This window comes from Capra hircus, chromosome 14, assembly GCF_001704415.2.
Source record: "Capra hircus breed San Clemente chromosome 14, ASM170441v1, whole genome shotgun sequence".
Classification (NCBI taxonomy): domain Eukaryota; kingdom Metazoa; phylum Chordata; class Mammalia; order Artiodactyla; family Bovidae; genus Capra; species Capra hircus.
The window spans coordinates 89,006,470-89,023,615 of NC_030821.1; the positions used below are offsets into that span (position 1 = coordinate 89,006,470).

The 17,146-nt window shown below is 39.9% G+C and overlaps 1 protein-coding gene across 2 annotated transcripts in view; it reads left to right on the forward strand.

The window, feature by feature from the left end:
• Positions 1-17,146, forward strand: part of ADGRB3 (adhesion G protein-coupled receptor B3) — an 883,764-nt gene that overhangs the window by 107,461 nt on the left and 759,157 nt on the right. The gene's annotated exons all lie outside the window — the stretch shown is intronic.

Sequence of the window (17,146 nt, forward strand, 5' to 3'; positions counted from 1 at the left end):
TTTAGGATTTATTTCATGGAGTTTAGATTATCCTAAATTTTTAAGGCAGTGGGAATGGCATGATCAGATTTTTGTTTTAGAATGATAATTCAGGAGTTGAGTTGAGGGGTTAGACAGGAGAAAAACTAGAATGATAGAAATTATTTATAAGCTTATGGTAGCTATCCACATGCTGAAGATAAGAACAGGAGACAGATAAGAACAGAAGGGGTGTTTCTCAACATTTTTGTCACAAATTGAAAGGAATTGGTGACCGATTGGATGTCAGAAGTAAGAACAAGATAACTTGAGAATGATGCTGTAGATTGACCCTGGGTGATGTGGAGGATGCGAACCAAAGACCTGTTTTCAAGATGGCAGGTTTTCAGTTGGCAGTTCATCATTGGCTGCACAGCATCCTAGAGGAGATCAGTCCTGGGTGTTCATTGGAAGGACTGATGTTGAAGCTGAAACTCCAATCCTTTGGCCACCTGATGCGAAAAGCTGACTCATTTGAAATGACCCTGACGCTGGGAGAGATTGAGGGCAGGAAGAGAAGGGGACGACAGAGAATGAGATGGTTGGATGGCATCACCAACTCAATGGACATGAGTTTGGGTAAACTCTGGGAGTTGGTGATGGACAGGGAGGCCTAGCGTGCTGTGGTTCATGGGGTCACAAGGAGTCGGACAGGACTGAGCGACTGAACTCAGCTAACTGTGCAGCATTTAGGAGGCAGTTGGGAGGATCTCTCAGGAGAGAGGACAGAGTGAGGGGGTCGGGTCTGAGAATCATTAGTAACTCAGATGGCAGTGCTGATGCTGAGGAGGGGTGAATCTGTTGCCAGCACAGGGTGAGAAGGGGAAGATTTGACAGAAGTTTAAAGGGGAGGGCTGACAGAAAGGACCTGAGAGTCTGAAAGTAAATTAATTAAGGAAATAGATTCCAGGAGTGTTGTCACATACATCAAGATGGAAATAAAGGAAAACTGGAGGATGAATAGCAGTGTCAAATTTTGCAGAAGTCTAAGAAAGATCAAGATTATGACAGGCCTGTGGTTTTGGCAACTAGGAAGCTATTTATATTATTGACTATAAATATTTCCATAACATCTGTGGATAAAAGGCAGATTGTTGAGTTAGGATAAGTGTTGGAGGGATGCTATCTAGATTAGATTTTCTCTCGTGAGGATTGCTGGAGAGGGAAATGGCAACCCACTCCAGTGCTCTTGCCTGGAGAATCCCAGGGATGGAGGAGCCTGGTGTGCTGCTATCCATGGGGTTGCACAGAGTCGGACATGACTGAAGCGACTTAGCATGCATGCATGCATTGGAGAAGGAAATGGCAGCCCACTCCAGTGTTCTTGCCTGGAGAATCCCAGAGATGGAGGAGCCTGGTGGGCTGCTATCTATGCGGTCGCACAGAGTCAAACATGACTGAAGCGACTTAGCAGCAGCAGTAGCAATGAGGATTATTTGCTAGAAAGTTTTTTTCTTTGTTGTCATCTGAGTGAATATTTTTCACCCAAAGGTATGTACACCCACATAAAAACAAAAGAGGGATACAGAAAAAGACTTTATAGATTACCTTATCTACCTATTCAACTTAGAAGGAAATTAGAATCAAAAAGGTTAAGGGTCTTGCCCAGAATGTGCACACAATCAGTTGTAAAACCAATTCTGCAATCATCTTCTTGATTCTTGGTCTAGTATATTATCCATTACTCCGTGAACGGAAAGATAGAGGTCATTTCTATGCAGAGGAAAACAAATGAGCTGTGTCATTGCAGAAATGTTCTGCATGGTTTCCAGCCATCTGTTTTGAACCTCAGTCTGGACTCCTAGGAATTGAGACTGCCGGGCTGAATTTAGATGGACCGTGTGGACAGGGCAAGGAAACTCTTGTACTTGAGGGGTTTGGCTATTTCAAGATATGGAATATGGAAGATACAAAATATTTCTGAGAAAATTCCTAGAGCTGTGGGATTTTTCAGGACTGCCTTAGACTTCTTACTGTATATGATTCTGGACTTCTGTGTCTTCTTATTAGACCTGCTGTGCTCTGTATGTGTTAAAAATGGAGTAGAATGTATTGCGTTTAGCAGAAGAAAAGGATAAAGCAGAGAGAGCTTTGGGGTGGAATTCAGGAAAGCTGAATTCTGACCCCAGGTGTGGTACTTTGTGCCCATGGACCCTTCGCACTCTGTGGGCCTTAGTTTTCTTACTGGACTAGGTCAGCATTTGAAACTGAGATCTTCTGAAGTCCCTTGAAGACTTGTTTGGTAAAACCCACATACCTGTTGGAGTTGTGATATCTTCAACCAGAAATGCTCCCACTAGGTTACCTTAGGTCCTGCTGTCACATATCCTGGTAACGGCCTTTGTAGGGCTGAGCTTGTGAACCCTGATGTCCAGCCCCCTTTCAGCTTGGATATTCCATGATTCTTCATTACAGCATTCCGAGTCCTGAAACTGTTGTCCAGGCTTGTTATTTGTTGCTCAAAATGCCCATAGTGACAGAGTTGCAAACTCCTGGAAAACTGATTTAAGACTAGAAATGAAAAATCTTGACAAAGAATATGTGCATGCATGCGTACTCAGTCATTTAGGTCGTGTCTGACTCTTTGGGACCCCTTGGACTGTAGCCCTCCAGACTCTTCTGTCCGCGGGATTCTCCAGGCAAGAACACTGGAGTGGGTTGCCATTCCCTTCTCCAGGAGATCTTCCCGACCCAGGGATCAAACCTGGGTCTCCTACACTACAGATGGATTCTTTACCACTGAGTCACTGGGGAAGCCCCTGAAAAAAGAACAGATACATGTATTTGGATAACTAAATCATGTTTCGGTACACCTGAAATTAACACAACATTGTAAGTCAACTATACTCCAATCAAATAAAAATTTAAAAAAATCCTTTAGTTTAGAGAAGCATTTATCATTTAATATAATGATCAAAGGTCATCAGAACGTTAAATTTGGACTTCCCTGGTTGTCCATTGGTTAAGAATTGTCTTGCCAATTCAAGGGACACAGATTGGTGCCCTCCTCTGGGAAGATTCTGCATGCTGCTGCTGGGCAACTAAGCCCACACTCCACAGCTGCTGAAGCCAAGCATCCTAGATCCCCTGCTCCATAGCAAGGAGAAGCCACCAGAACGAGAAGTACATGTTCTGCAGCTGCAGAGGAATCCCCGCTCACCACAGCTAGAGAAAACCCACTCACAGCAATGAGGACCCAGTGCAGCCAGAGATAAATAGATACATAATTTTTTTTAAGAAAAGAACATTAAAGGTTATTTAAAAATTGTAGCACAATGTAATTAGCAGGATGCTCTTTCCTGGTTGGATTGTTTTTAAACAGACTTTCCGAATTATTTTCAATATGGTTCCATAAAATTTGAGAAAACAAACAAAAAAAGAAGTACAGCCAGAAATCTGTGGTGGTACATTGTAATTTAACCCCCTTTTCCCAAAACTCACTTTTTAGGCTAAGGTATAGTTTTTCATTATAAGGCATAACTGCAATTCTGTATTTTCTTTCATTGGGACTTTCTCAGTTTACTTTTGAAGGCTCATAATATTTGTCTTACAAGGAACATTGGGGCTTTTAGTTCTCTACAGACATTGATGAACCTTGGAAATAAAAAATCTAATGTGAAAAAGCTAGAAATTGATGCTAGGAATGGTTTCTGTGAATTCCCTTAAGTGTACTGCATCCAGCTAGTTGACACCACATCTTTCTTGGTGATAAAAGGGTTGTCATTTCAGTCAGATGACATAAAACAATTCTCCGAGTGAAGCTGAGCTCCTTCGCCAAGAGGACTGTTGAACTTTTAATAGTTTCTGAGAATGAAATAATCAGGCATGTATTTGTCAGAAGCTTAATATAAATTTCTTTCTTTTGATTTTATCTGGGCATTTTTATTGAATTTTACTTGATTTGATTTTTCCAACTCTTCTGTGAGAATGGCTTTTTGCTTGTAAGTTTCATTCAAATTGACATTTTGATGGTTTAACACATTAATGAAATTTCTAGAAGATAGGCTGTGTTCTTTGAAAAATAAAATATTGACAGAGTACACCAAAGGGACATTTTAAAGTACATTTTGATTTCCTTTGCAGCTTGATAACATATTTGCTGCTGTCTGGTAGCTCTCAGAGCCGTACTTCCTACTCTATGTCCAGATGATATTGGGTAATATTTTAGTACATCTTTCTGTATCTGGATTTCTGTATGCAAATTGAGTGCTTGGCTGCCTGTGAATACCACAAAAACCTCCTCTCCCAGTCTAGCAATGTGGGGCTGAAAAACAAACAAACAAAAAAAACTTTCTGAAACTATGAAGGCATCTTTTTTGCAGCCACTGAATTTCCAGACAATGTAGAGTCTACTTTGCTTTTCAACCTATATGCAGGTCAGGAAGCAACAGTTAGAACTGGACATGGAACAACAGACTGGTTCCAAATAGGAAAAGGAGTACGTCAAGGCTGTATATTGTCACATTGCTTATTTAACTTATATGCAGAGTACATCATGAGAAACACTGGACTGGAAGAAGCACAAGCTAGAATCAAGATTGCTGGGAGAAATATCAAGAACCTCAGATATTCAGATAACACCACCCTTATGGAAGAAAGCAAAGAGGAACTAAAGAGCCTCTTGATGAAAGTGAAAGAGGAGAGTGAAAAAGTTGGCTTAAAGCTCAACATTCAGAAAACGAAGATCATGGCATCTGGTCCCATCACTTCATGGCAAATAGATGGGGAAACAGTGTCAGACTTTATTTTCCTGGGCTCCAAAATCACTGCAGATGGTGATTGCAGCCATGACATTAAAAGACACTTACTCCTTAGAAGGAAATTTATGACCAACCTAGATAGCATATTCAAAAGCAGAGACCTTACTTTGCCAACAAAGGTCTGTCTAATCAAGGCTATGGTTTTTCAAGTGGTCATGTATGCATGTGCAAGTTGGACTGTGAAGAAAGCTGAGCACTGAAGAATTGATGCTTTTGAACTGTGGTATTGGAGAAGACTCTTGAGAGTCCCTTGGACTGCAAGGAGATCCAACCAGTCCATCCTAAAGGAGATCAGCCTTGGGTGTTCTTTGGAAGGAATGATACTAAAGCTGAAACTCCAGTACTTTGGCCACCTCATGCGAAGAGTTGACTCATTGGAAAAGATCCTGATGCTGGGAGGAATTGGGGGCAGGAGGAGAAGGGGACGACAGAGGATGAGATGGCTGGATGGCATCACTGACTCGATGGATGTGAGTTTGGGTGAACTCCAGGAGCTGATGACGGACAGGGAGGCCTGGTGTGCTGCAATTCATGGGGTAACAAAGAGTCTGACACGACTGAGCAACTGAACTGAACTGAACTTGCTTTTCAAAATATTTTGCTTTGCAAAAACACAAACGCACAAATATAAACACTTTCCTAGCACTGTGCCAGGCATTCTTCTAAATTATGTATGTAATTCATATCATTTGTTTTCGACAGCATCCCTAGGATATAGGGACTGTTGTTGCCCCATTTCTCGAGTGAGGAAACTGAAGCTCAATTTGGCATGGTCAGCACGAGACAGAGCAGGATTAAACAGGATAACTTGACCCCAGGGCCCCTGAACCTAACCACTAAACAATGCTGTGCAGATATGACTTAAATGAGCAAAATAGTGTGTAGCTCCCAGTGAGACAAAAGAACTATACTATCGGAAGCTTTTACTGAAACCAGAATTCCACAATGTACTATTTTTTTTTTTTTTTTTTTTTTTTCTGTTAACAGACATTGATGAACCTTTCTCCTTTCCACTAGGGAGAAACATGCTAAGCTAAGCCACTCTGATCTAGGCCAAGAAGACATAAAGATCGAGTAATTCAAACATTAAACTAGGAGTAAATTGAGAAAAATTTTGGCATTCTAATCAAGTTTGTGTGTGTGTGTGTGTTTTCTTTTAAAGCATTAATGGGTCTATTAGTCTTCCCACAGGAATTCTTGTTCATCCACTTGTTTGCCCTGCCCTGGCCACACCCTTGGATAGCGGAGCTGCCCTGGAAGCTCCCTTTGTTAGAAGCGTTGGTGTTGCTGATGCTTAGTCTAGATGTCAGTCCCTGAAACCTCTTGGACGAGTCATCCGGGAAGTATAATGTCTCTTTGGAAAGTGTTATCTTGAACTTAAAATCCTTTCTAAATGCTCAATTCACCCTAGGAATCAGTATCGAGGTATTGATGAGTTTTTGTTAATTATTGTTAGGACCCTTTTTCTCTTAGGAACCTTGGTTATTTTAAGGAAACATACACCATTGGATTTCTCAACCAAGTAACCTCCAGTGCAGAGTGCCCTATCCAGTGCTCGAGATTGGGGTGGGTGCTGCAGATGAAAGCTGCATGGAGGGGTGTCTGAGTGACTGTCATGTAGCCGAGCCTGGAGGAATTTCTCTGACTTCTGGAGACCCAGGGGCTTCTGTGCTCTGGGGCAGGCAGTGAAGGGCCCTGAGCTAGCTTATGCAGGCATAAGAGTCCCTGAGAATCTATTTCCCACACTGTTTACAGAATCAGGGCCAAAGTTTCCATTATTGTTCAACTGTAGTTCTTGCAATTACTGTTGCTGATATGGTAGCACTTTTCAGAGCAGTTAACATCAGTGCCATGCTGAGGGAAGCATAGTCAGATAATGGCTTTTCTCCTTGCTTTATTGATTCTCCATTTACAAATACACATTTTTTTCCTCTTTATTCTTATAGTATGGATCCCACTTCTAGAAGCCAAAAATCTATTGTGCCAAGTTATGAACTGGTAAAACTGTCTCCTTGGCTCTGGGAATACAAAAATGAATAAGAAATGGCCTTTGCCTTAGAGAAGTTTATAGTCTAGTAGCAGAAGTATGCTTGAAGAATAAGGCAGTTGGTGTTTAGAAATAAGACTGTATCCTATTCCATTTGTTTACTTGTCTCCTTCTATGATTAAACAGTAAAGTTTGGGGAAACAGGGCCAGTGTCTTATTTATCTTTATAAATGACTGGCACTTAAAATCTTTTCAAAGCTGAATCAGGTATATATCTAAATTCTTATCTTCAATTAAATGTACAGTGGTAATACTTAAAATTTTAGTAGCTTTTTAACTGTAAACAGTGAATCTTGATCTTGTGCAAGTCATTCCCATTCCCTAAACTTCTGGAATGATCCATGATAAGAGGTTGATGACACATCAGGAAAGAGAATGAAATTAATCCCACAAGAGGAGTAGCATTTTGTTTCTATATATATGTCTGTGCTGCTGTATAGAATTTAAACACTGTAATGTCTCTTTCCTTTAGAAATTTGCATTTTAAGATGTCGGTGTTATGACACACATCTAGCAAACATCCAATACAGAAGCACTGTGGAGCCAAAAGGAAGAATGAAACATGGGCACATCAGTGTTCATTAGTGTTGAAATGATCCCCGCCACCCAGAGGAACACTATGCACTTGCCTCTTGGCTGACGAAGGGCTGTGGCTATGCAGTCCTCTCTCGTTCTCCCGTTTTCTTCCTTGTGGTCCTTGTTGGGCTCTCACCTTTCTAGGAGGAGAGCTGGAAGGAAGGAGGTAATACTCAGGGGTAGATTCTATAATCTTCAACAGCTCAGTTACAAGGGGAAGTAGTAGTAGAAGATGCTAAAACTAATGGATTAAATGGGTCTTTTTAATTATATGTAGCTTTCCTTGATGCAGGAGAGTCCTTGTTTTCATTAGTCATGAGGCTGTTAATTTTTTCCCTAGATGTTAATCCACAGATTGAGATAGCACACTGCTTTGATGTCAATCACAGACCTGCAGGGTAATGGTCAGAAAGGAAGAAGAAAAATCTTAATTAGTCACATAAACAAGGAGAAAAAAAAAATCTTTAGGAAGGAAACAAGAAGGAATTAATGGTTTGTCTGGATTACAGCCAAGTAAAAAGTAAGTCGGATGTACTGTTTGAGCAAGTTTAAGAAAGTATCAGAAAGAAATACAAATGATATAGAAGTCCTTTCTTCCAAGTCTGCTGAAGATGAGAGAGACTTGATAATAATAGTGATGATAAAATAGACATATACATAAGTGAATATTTGATCAGTAATCTCATAACTAATCTTTCTTTTTTCTTAAAAGAGTGTTTTCCCATAGATATCTAAATTCTCGTGGTACTGATTTACTATCAGTCAACTATTTAGTGAAAAAAATCACATGGCCTCACTAGAGTTTATATTATTTCTGTTTGAGTCTTCTATAAGGATTATGTATTATGCTTCAAGGCAATAGCATCAGCAGCAGGAGGAGAAGGGGACAACAGAGGATAAGATGGCTGGATGGCATCACTGATTCGATGGACATGAGTTTGAGCAGACTCCGGGAGTTGGTGATGGACAGGGAGGCCTGGCGTGCTACGATTCATGGGGTCGCAAAGAGTCAGACACGACTGAGTGACTGAACTGAACTGATAATGTACTTATACTTTAATGTATAACTTAAGTTGCATTTCAAGATATCAAGATGAGTACAGACCAGTCACACAAAAAGAACTTCTGAAAAAAACAAAAGCCTAAAATTTCAAACTATGACATTACAGTATTATCTACAGTACCGATTCTTTTATTAAAAAGCTTTATGATCAGAAATGTTTTTAAAAATGGTATTCTACAAGTAAATGTACTTTCTAATAATATGAAGTAACACTAATGATCAAATGCATGATTTTTATGAACTTGTTGGTTTACTCATGTTTTAGTCAGAAGCATAATTTATAGCTTCCACTGACATATGCCTAAATTAAATTATTTTCATTTATAGTGAAATGATGAATAATATAATTTTAGTCACTTTTACAATGTAAAATTAGATTTACTTCCAAGAATGAAAAAGAAATGAGATATATTTGGATATTACCAACTTACAGATGTGTGGATCACATTATCACTATATGCAGATATTGATCACTGTTTATAAAAGCAATAGACTTGAATAAATTAAATAGTGTTCATTGACAACTTAAATGCATATCAATATACCTTGCCATATGTGCATATATACTCATATCTATTCTGTACTTTCAAGTTGTTTTCTAAGACTTTATTTCTTTAACAGTGTAAAAAAACATTCAGTACTAACTTCATGGGTATATTTAGCTTATCTCCTTATAGATGTATTTTGTAAATCAATTAATATGAGTATTAGGCCTTATAATAGTGAAATAATTCCTTATTACATAATTGATACTTTAAAAACACAATTCACTAGTTTTAAAACTTTAATTGTTTTAAAGTATTTAAACATGGAACTATTTTTAAAGGAAGCTGTTTTGAGTTATAAAAGCTATAACAATTTGAAATTCAGAGATGACTAAATACCATCCTATCACAGGACAGTTGCTAGGAATGTGGTGTGGGGCTGGAGAGACAGTGTTTGACCAGCAGATGGAGAAGAGGTCTGCAGGACTGGGGTCAGGGGGTCCAGGAGGATTCGCAGAGTGTGTCTCTGAGGTGGACAGGGTTCAGGCTGGAGTGCAGGAGCTCGGTGGGGTCAGGGCTGAAGCAGAGGCGAGGCTCCACCCTCGCTGTTATCAGAGTCTTGGGGGAAACTGGGCTGCGGCCATATTGGGCTTCGCATGGCACGTGGTGAGTCCCAGGCAAAGGTCTTATTTGAAAGAGCCTGGGGGACTTCCTTGGTGGTACAGTGGATGGAACTCTGCCTGCCAACGCAGCGGGTGTGGATTCGATCCCTGGTCCAGGAAGATTCCGCGTGCAGAGCGCCTAAAAGCCCTGTGTCACAACTGCTAAGCCTGTGTGCCACAACTAATGAGGCCCACCTGCCCTGGAGCCCTGCTCCGCAACAGAAGCGGCCACAATAAGAAGCTCATGCACCGTGAGGAAGAGAAGCCTCTGCTCTCCACATCTAGAGAAAGCCTGTGGGTAGTGGCGAAGATCCAATGAAACCAAGAATAAATAAATAGCCCAGATGTTTTTAATGTGCCATCAGGGTTAAGGAAAAGTATTGATAGTTTTCCAACTTTGGAGAACATCAAATTTACTCGGAGTACAAGTTACAGGACCCCACCCCAGTGTTTCTGATTGGACCCAGGACTGGATCAAATTTATGTTTCTGATATCATCTCAGAAATACATGACTTGCTGTTGATCTGGGTCCATACTCTGAGAACACTACTTGCCATCCTTATGAGAATTTTGCTTTGAAGATGCGAGAGTGCTAATCAGTAAACAGAGAGGGAACTTTCTCAAATTTTTCATGGAAGAAGTGTATGTGCGTGCATGCTCAGTTGCTAAGCCATGTCCGACTCTTTGGGACCCCTGTAGACTGCAGTCTACCAGGCTCTTCTACCCATGGGATTTTCATGGAAGAAGGTGAGATCACAAATAGATATATAAATATGAACTTGAAAATAAAACGAGGTTCATAGAAATATTTAGTACCAGAAAACTAATTAAATAAATTGTAGAGTGGGCAGAAGTTTCTCACAGGACTTGAGAAACAAAGGACTATTCACTACAGCTTGTATCAGAGGAATGTAGAATACAGATGGGTAAGACTAAAGACATCCTCCCTTCTCCCAGTATGTGTCAGAGCATTTCATTTTTGAACATTTCTTTTCCATTTTTGCTTTTTGAGCTCTGCGAACCTACAGATTATCTTCTGTCAAGTTCTTACTACCTATTCATAGCTAGGCATTCATAATGAAATTTAGCATCTTTCCCCTTTATCCTGACTGGAGTTTACCCATGCTGGGGATACCTTTGGAGAAAGTAATACTTATCAATGCTGTAACTTATAAGAATACCAAAGAAGTTAATGGTAATGGAGTTCTGCGGTTTTTGAAAATTCAGAGGGCAAAAGATCAAAATGTGTTGAGTGCTAGAGGTTCTGATGTTATCCTAAAGATGTGGTTTCAGTCTTGGGGATGTGCAAAAGGAGTAGATACAAGAAAACACTGAATTTGACATGAAATTTTGAAAGCACCATATGGATATTTAAATGTCAGGGTGATGGTAATGTAGAAGAAAAATGTGGATTCTGTAAGAACACTGAGGAGTGTCCCAGATACTGGAGGATGGTAATTAAAAATGGGAACAGGTGGATGTATACAGAGGACAAGGACATTCCGTGGAGAGGAGGCTCCTCGGCAGTCTAGCCAGAGGCATGTTTATCACTGAAAGACCACCAGGGAAGACTGAGGAGGACGCTGGATTGCCCTTTTAACAAAACATTTGGAAGAATAGTCAGCTCTTCAACTTGGAAGTGTTTATAGGAATAATTTGGGAAGGAGAGTCCAGGATTTGGTTCAGATTAGGTCTGTTGATCAGGCCACATGAGAGGCCTCCTACTTCTTACCCTACTGGTGGAGTTTAACCTGGGCTTCTTCTGGGACATCTGGTACTTGACTGAGTGACGTGAAGTGATAAAATACAGAAATCACACAAGGTCAATACTGCTATGAAAATGGCTAATGCTAATGCTAAAGCTCAAGAAAAATCTCAAAAACTGTGATGATTATCTCACTGCCCACATACTCCTAATTACTGTTCTTAGTTTCCCATTGTAGGTAAAAACTAAAAAAAAAAAAAATCTGTATATCTGCACCCTCAATCTTGTTGACTCCTCACCTCATTCACAGTAATGTGCTTAAACCATCTGGGACTCATTTCAGGTACTAAAAATTCATGGAGATTTTTTCTGCCTCATGGTCTTCACTGTTCTCTTTGCTTTGGATACTGCCAACTTCACCTCTTGCCTGAGACTGATGTATCTACTTAGGATCACTGGTTATGAGCTCTATAACCATCTCTATAACACACAACATACCTGGGAATATCTGCTCTGGTTTTTTTTTTTTTTTTCTTTATTCACTTCTATCCTGATACTTTCAGGAAATAATGTATCTAATTTACTGCTCTACATGTCATGTTTAGTACACATAGCATGTGATACAAAGTTATTTGAAAGAATGAATAATCGAGTTATAGAATTGAGGTTATTAATTAAACTATAAAATATATATAGTTAAATCTAAGATGCGTCTGACATGAAAAAAATAGGCTTACTCCAGTTTCTAAAAGCCTGCTGAGAGTATCTAACACAATTTTGCTTTTCTATGATGTAGGGTACAATGATGATTTGTTAGCATCTGAGAAATTGATTAAATTGGCTTACAGTTATAGGCTGTGTAAAAACACGGAAGCCTGGCATGCTGCAGTCCATGGGGTAGCAAAAAGCTGGACACGATTTGGTGACTGAACAACAACAAATGTATATGATAGAGAAGAAAACAGGTAAACATAAGTTCAAATGAAAAATAGAAATATATCTATTAATGTGGAAAATACTGAGAAGGTTGTGATGGTTGAACAGTGTGATTGTGCCTATATTAAAATATATTGGAAAAAATAAAATACATTGGAAACTAAATTTTAGCTTAATTGAATTGATTATATAGAGTTTTTTCTTAGCATGCTAAGCTTTGAAGGTATGTAACAAAATTGGGAGGGAAAAATTCCACCTTCAAATTTATTCTCTGGGAAGGTTTCTAGCCTGGATACTAAGGGTTATCCTATCACCATGCCTTACTTGAAACAGCTATTCAATGGAGGCTTAAGGCATTAGACTGGATTTAATTTATGGAGAAAAAGAACTAGATATTGCATAATCCCATATTAGGGGCAAACTCTGGAAACCTGTTTTTTGTCCTTCTGTCTTAAAATAGATGAATGCTTCAGTTTTGATGGAAGCATTTCAGTGAAAAGATTTTAAAATGTTTATAATAAAACAGCTACTGAATTCTCCTTTTCCTCTCAAAATGCTTTACTAATATTATTGGCTTTGAAATTTTTATTATGGATGGAGAATGATATGACTTTAAATAGCTTATCAAAATTTTATAACAAAATGAAATGAATTATATTTGATATGATAATAATGATTGCAAGAGTGACTATTGTTCTTAGTAACAGGAAGTTGAAAAATAATTCATAAAAAATTTACAATATAGATTACTTTGAATATCTCCATGAAAATAAAAATATATTAAACTATGTTCGTTGGAAAAGTAATCCCAGCAGCCAAAATCACTTACTGCTAATAGTTGTTGTATTTTCTGTCAGTCTATCTTTTTAAAAGCATACTTGAGTTAGTCATGTATAGCATTTTAATGTCTCATATCTTTCAATAAGAATATTTCCCTGAATAAGACATAATGAGCTTTCTTCTATGTAATAGGAAATGCTACATGTGGTTATGATATACTCTAGCCTGTGAATACATCATAATTAGTTTAACTTAAAAAAATTACTGATGTTTTCCAACATTTCTTTATAATGTAACAATGACTATTTTTATGCTTAAATCTTTATGTAAGTCTCAGGTTATTATTTGGAGAAGGCAAAGGCACCCCACTCCAGTATTCTTGCCTGGAAAATCCCATGGATGGAGGAGCCTGGTGGGCTGCCATCCATGGGGTCGCTAAGAGTTGGACACGACTGAGTGACTTCACTTTCACTTTCATTTTCATGCATTGGAGAAGGAAATGGCAACCCACTCCAGTGTTCTTGCCTGGAGAATCCCAGGGACGGGGGAGCCTGGTGGGCTGCCATCTATGCGGTCGCACAGAGTCGGACATGACTGAGGCGACTTAGCAGCAACAGCAGTTTATTATTGTTCATAACTGGAATTACTGTATTAGGAGTTATGAATAAAGTAGGAGTTGTTTCAAATAGGAACCAGCTCCCCCCATTCTTCATAGCACTGAGTATTTTGTAACTTGTTTTTTAGTAGAAAAATACTATCAGTACTATTTTTATCTATTTCATTATTAGTGATGTTGCACATCATCCCTATGTTTAAAAGTCAGTTGTATATTTTTTCACCAGGAAGAGAAAGTTAAAAAAAAATTAATAATCTTGTTTAAATTTGTATCCATCAAAACAAAAAGTACCTAGGAGTAAACTTAACTGAGGATTCCAGCTTGTGCTTCATCCAGCCCAGTGTTTCTCATGATGTCTTCTGCATATAAGTTAAATAAGCAGGGTGATAATATACAGTCTTGATGTACTCCTTTCCCTCTTTGGAGCCAGTCTGTTGTTCCATGTCCAGTTCTAACTATTGCTTCCTGACGTGAATACAGATTTATCAGGAGGCAGGTCAGGTAGTCTGGTATTCCCATCTCTTTCAGAATTTTCCACTGGTTGTTGTGATCCACACACTCAAAGGCTTTGGCCTAGTCAATAAAGCAGAAGTAGATGTTTTTCTGGAACTCACTTGTTTTTTTGATGATCCAAATATTGTTGGGCAATTTGATCTCTGGTTCCTCTGCCTTATCTAAATCCAGTTTGAACATCTGCAGGTTCACAGTTCAAGTACTGTTGAAGCTTGGCTTAGAGAATTTTGAGCATTACTTTGCTAGTGTGTGAGATGAGTGCAATTGTGTGGTAGTTTGAGCATTCTTTGGCATTGCCTTTCTTTGGAATTGGAATGAAAACTCACCTTTTCCAGTCCTATGGCCACTACTGAGTTTTCCAAATTTGCTGGCATATTCCGTGCAGCACTTTCACAGCGTCGTCTTTTAGGATATGAAACAGCTCAGGTGGGGTTCCATCACCTCCACTAGCTTTCTTTGTAGTGAGGCTTCCTAAGGCCCACTCGACTTCCCAGTCTAGTATGTTTGGCTCTAGGTGAGTGATCACAACATCGTGATTATCTGGGTCATGAAAATCTTTTTGGTACAGTTCTTCTGTGTATTCTTGCCACCTCTTCTTAATGTCTTCTGCTTCTGTTAGGTCCATACCATTTCTGTCCTTTATTGAGCCCATCTTTGCATGAAATGTTTCCTTGGTATCTCTGATTTTCTTGAAGAGATCTCTAGTCTTTCCTATTCTGTTCTTTTCCTCTATTTCTTTGCACTGATCACTGAGAAAGGCTTTCTTATCTCTCCTTGCTATTCTTTGGATCTCTGCATTCAAATGGGTACATCTCTCCTTTTCTCCTTTGTCTTTAACTTCTCTTCTTTTCTCAGCTATTTGTAAGGCCTCCTCAGACAGCCATTTTGCCTTTCTCTTCTTGGCTGTGGTCTTGATCACTGTGTCTTGTACAGTGTCATGAACCTCCATCCATAGTTCTTCAGGCACTCTGTCTATCAGAGCTAATCTTGCGTAAGATGGCGGAGTAGAAGGACGTGTGCTCATCTTCTCCTGCGTGAACTTCACAACTCACTGCTGAACAGTTGTCACTGGAGAATGTTGGATCCCACCAAAAAAAGACACCCCACATCCAAGGGCAAAGGAGAAGCCCCAGCAAGATTGTAGGAGGGGCAAAATTGCATTTAGATTCAAACCCTTTACCCACCACAGATGCCCAGAAGGCTCAAACAAACTTTGTGCGCACAGAGACCCAGAGGCCCCACAGAGACTGAGCCAGAACTGTGTCTGAGTGTCTCCTGTGGATTTACAGGTCAGCAATGGCCTGCAACAAGGGCAACAGCTCTGGGTGCAGTAGACCTGGGTATGGCATAAGCCCTCTTGGAGGAGGCTGCCATTAACCCCACCATAGAGCTATCAGAACTTACACAGGCCTGGGGAAACAGACTCTTGGATGGCACAAACAAAACCTTGTGTGCACCAGGACCCAGGAGAAAGGAGCAGTGACCCAACAAGAGACTTACCCAGAGTTGCCTGTGAGTGTCCAGGAGTCTCTGGAGGAAGCATGGGTCGGTGGTGGCCTGCTGCAGAGTTGGGGGCACTGAGTGCCCCATTGCATGCATGGGACCTTTTTAAGGAGGTTTCTTCATTACCATTACCTTCACTACCTACCATTATCTTCCTTACCTTCACCGTAGTTTGTCCTCAGGTCAAACAACAGGGAGGGAACACAGGCCCACCCATCAACAGAAAATTGGATTAAGACCCAGATTCCCCCTGGTCTCTCTCATCAGGAAGTTTCCATAAGCCTCTTATCCTTATCCATTAGAGGCCAGACAGAATGAAAACCACAGTCACAGAAAACTAACCATCTGATCACATGGACCACAGCCTTGTCCAACTCAATGAAGCTATGAGTCATGCCCTGTAGGGCCACCCAAGACAAACAGGTCATGGTGGAGAATTCTGAAAAAATATGGTCCACTGGAGAAGGGAATGGCAAACCACTTCAATATTCTTGCCTAGAGAACCCCGTGAACGGTCTATAAAGGCAAAAATATATAGCAGTGAAAGATGAACCCCCCAGGTCGGGAGGTGCCCAATATGTTACTGGAGGTTAGTGGAGAACTAACTCCATAAAGAATGAAGAGACAGAGCCAAAGCAAAAACAACAGCCAGTTGTGGATGTGACTGGTGATAGAAGTAAAGTCCAGTGCTATAAAGAGCAATATTGCATAGGAACCTGGAATGTCAGTTCCATGAGTCTAGGCAAATTGGAAGTGGTCAAACAGGAGATGACAAGAGTGAATGTCGACATTTTAGGAATCAGTGAAGTAAAATGGACTGGAACAGGTAAATTTAACTCAGATGTCCATTGTATCTACTACTGTGAGCAAGAAGCCCTTAGAAGAAATGGAGTAGTCAACAAAAGAGTCCAAAATGCAGTACTTGGATGCAATCTCAAAAACGAACGAAGGATCTCTGTTCATTTCCAAGGCTAACCATTCAATATCACAGCAATCCAAGCCTATGCCCCAACCAGTAATGCTGAAGAAAATGAAGTTGAATGGTTCTATGAAGACCTACAAGACCTTCTAGAACTAGCACCTCAAAAAGATGTCCTTTTCATTATAGGAGACTGGAATGCAAAAGTAGGAAGTCAAGAAACACCTGGAGTAACAGGCAAATTTGGCCTTGGAATATGGAATGAATCAGGGCAAAGGTTAATAGCATTTTGCTTGGAGAATGCACTGGTCATAGCAAACACCCTCTGCCAACAACATGAGAGAAGACTGTACACATGAACATCACCAGATGGTCAATACCAAAATCAGATTGATTATATTCTTTGCAGCCAAAGATAGGGAAGCTCTATACAGTCAGCAAAAACAAGACCAGGAGCTGACTGTGGCTTAGATTATGAAATTCTTATTGCCAAATTCAGACTGAAATTGAAGAAAGTAGAGAAAACCACTAGACCATTCAGGTATGACCTAAATCATATCCC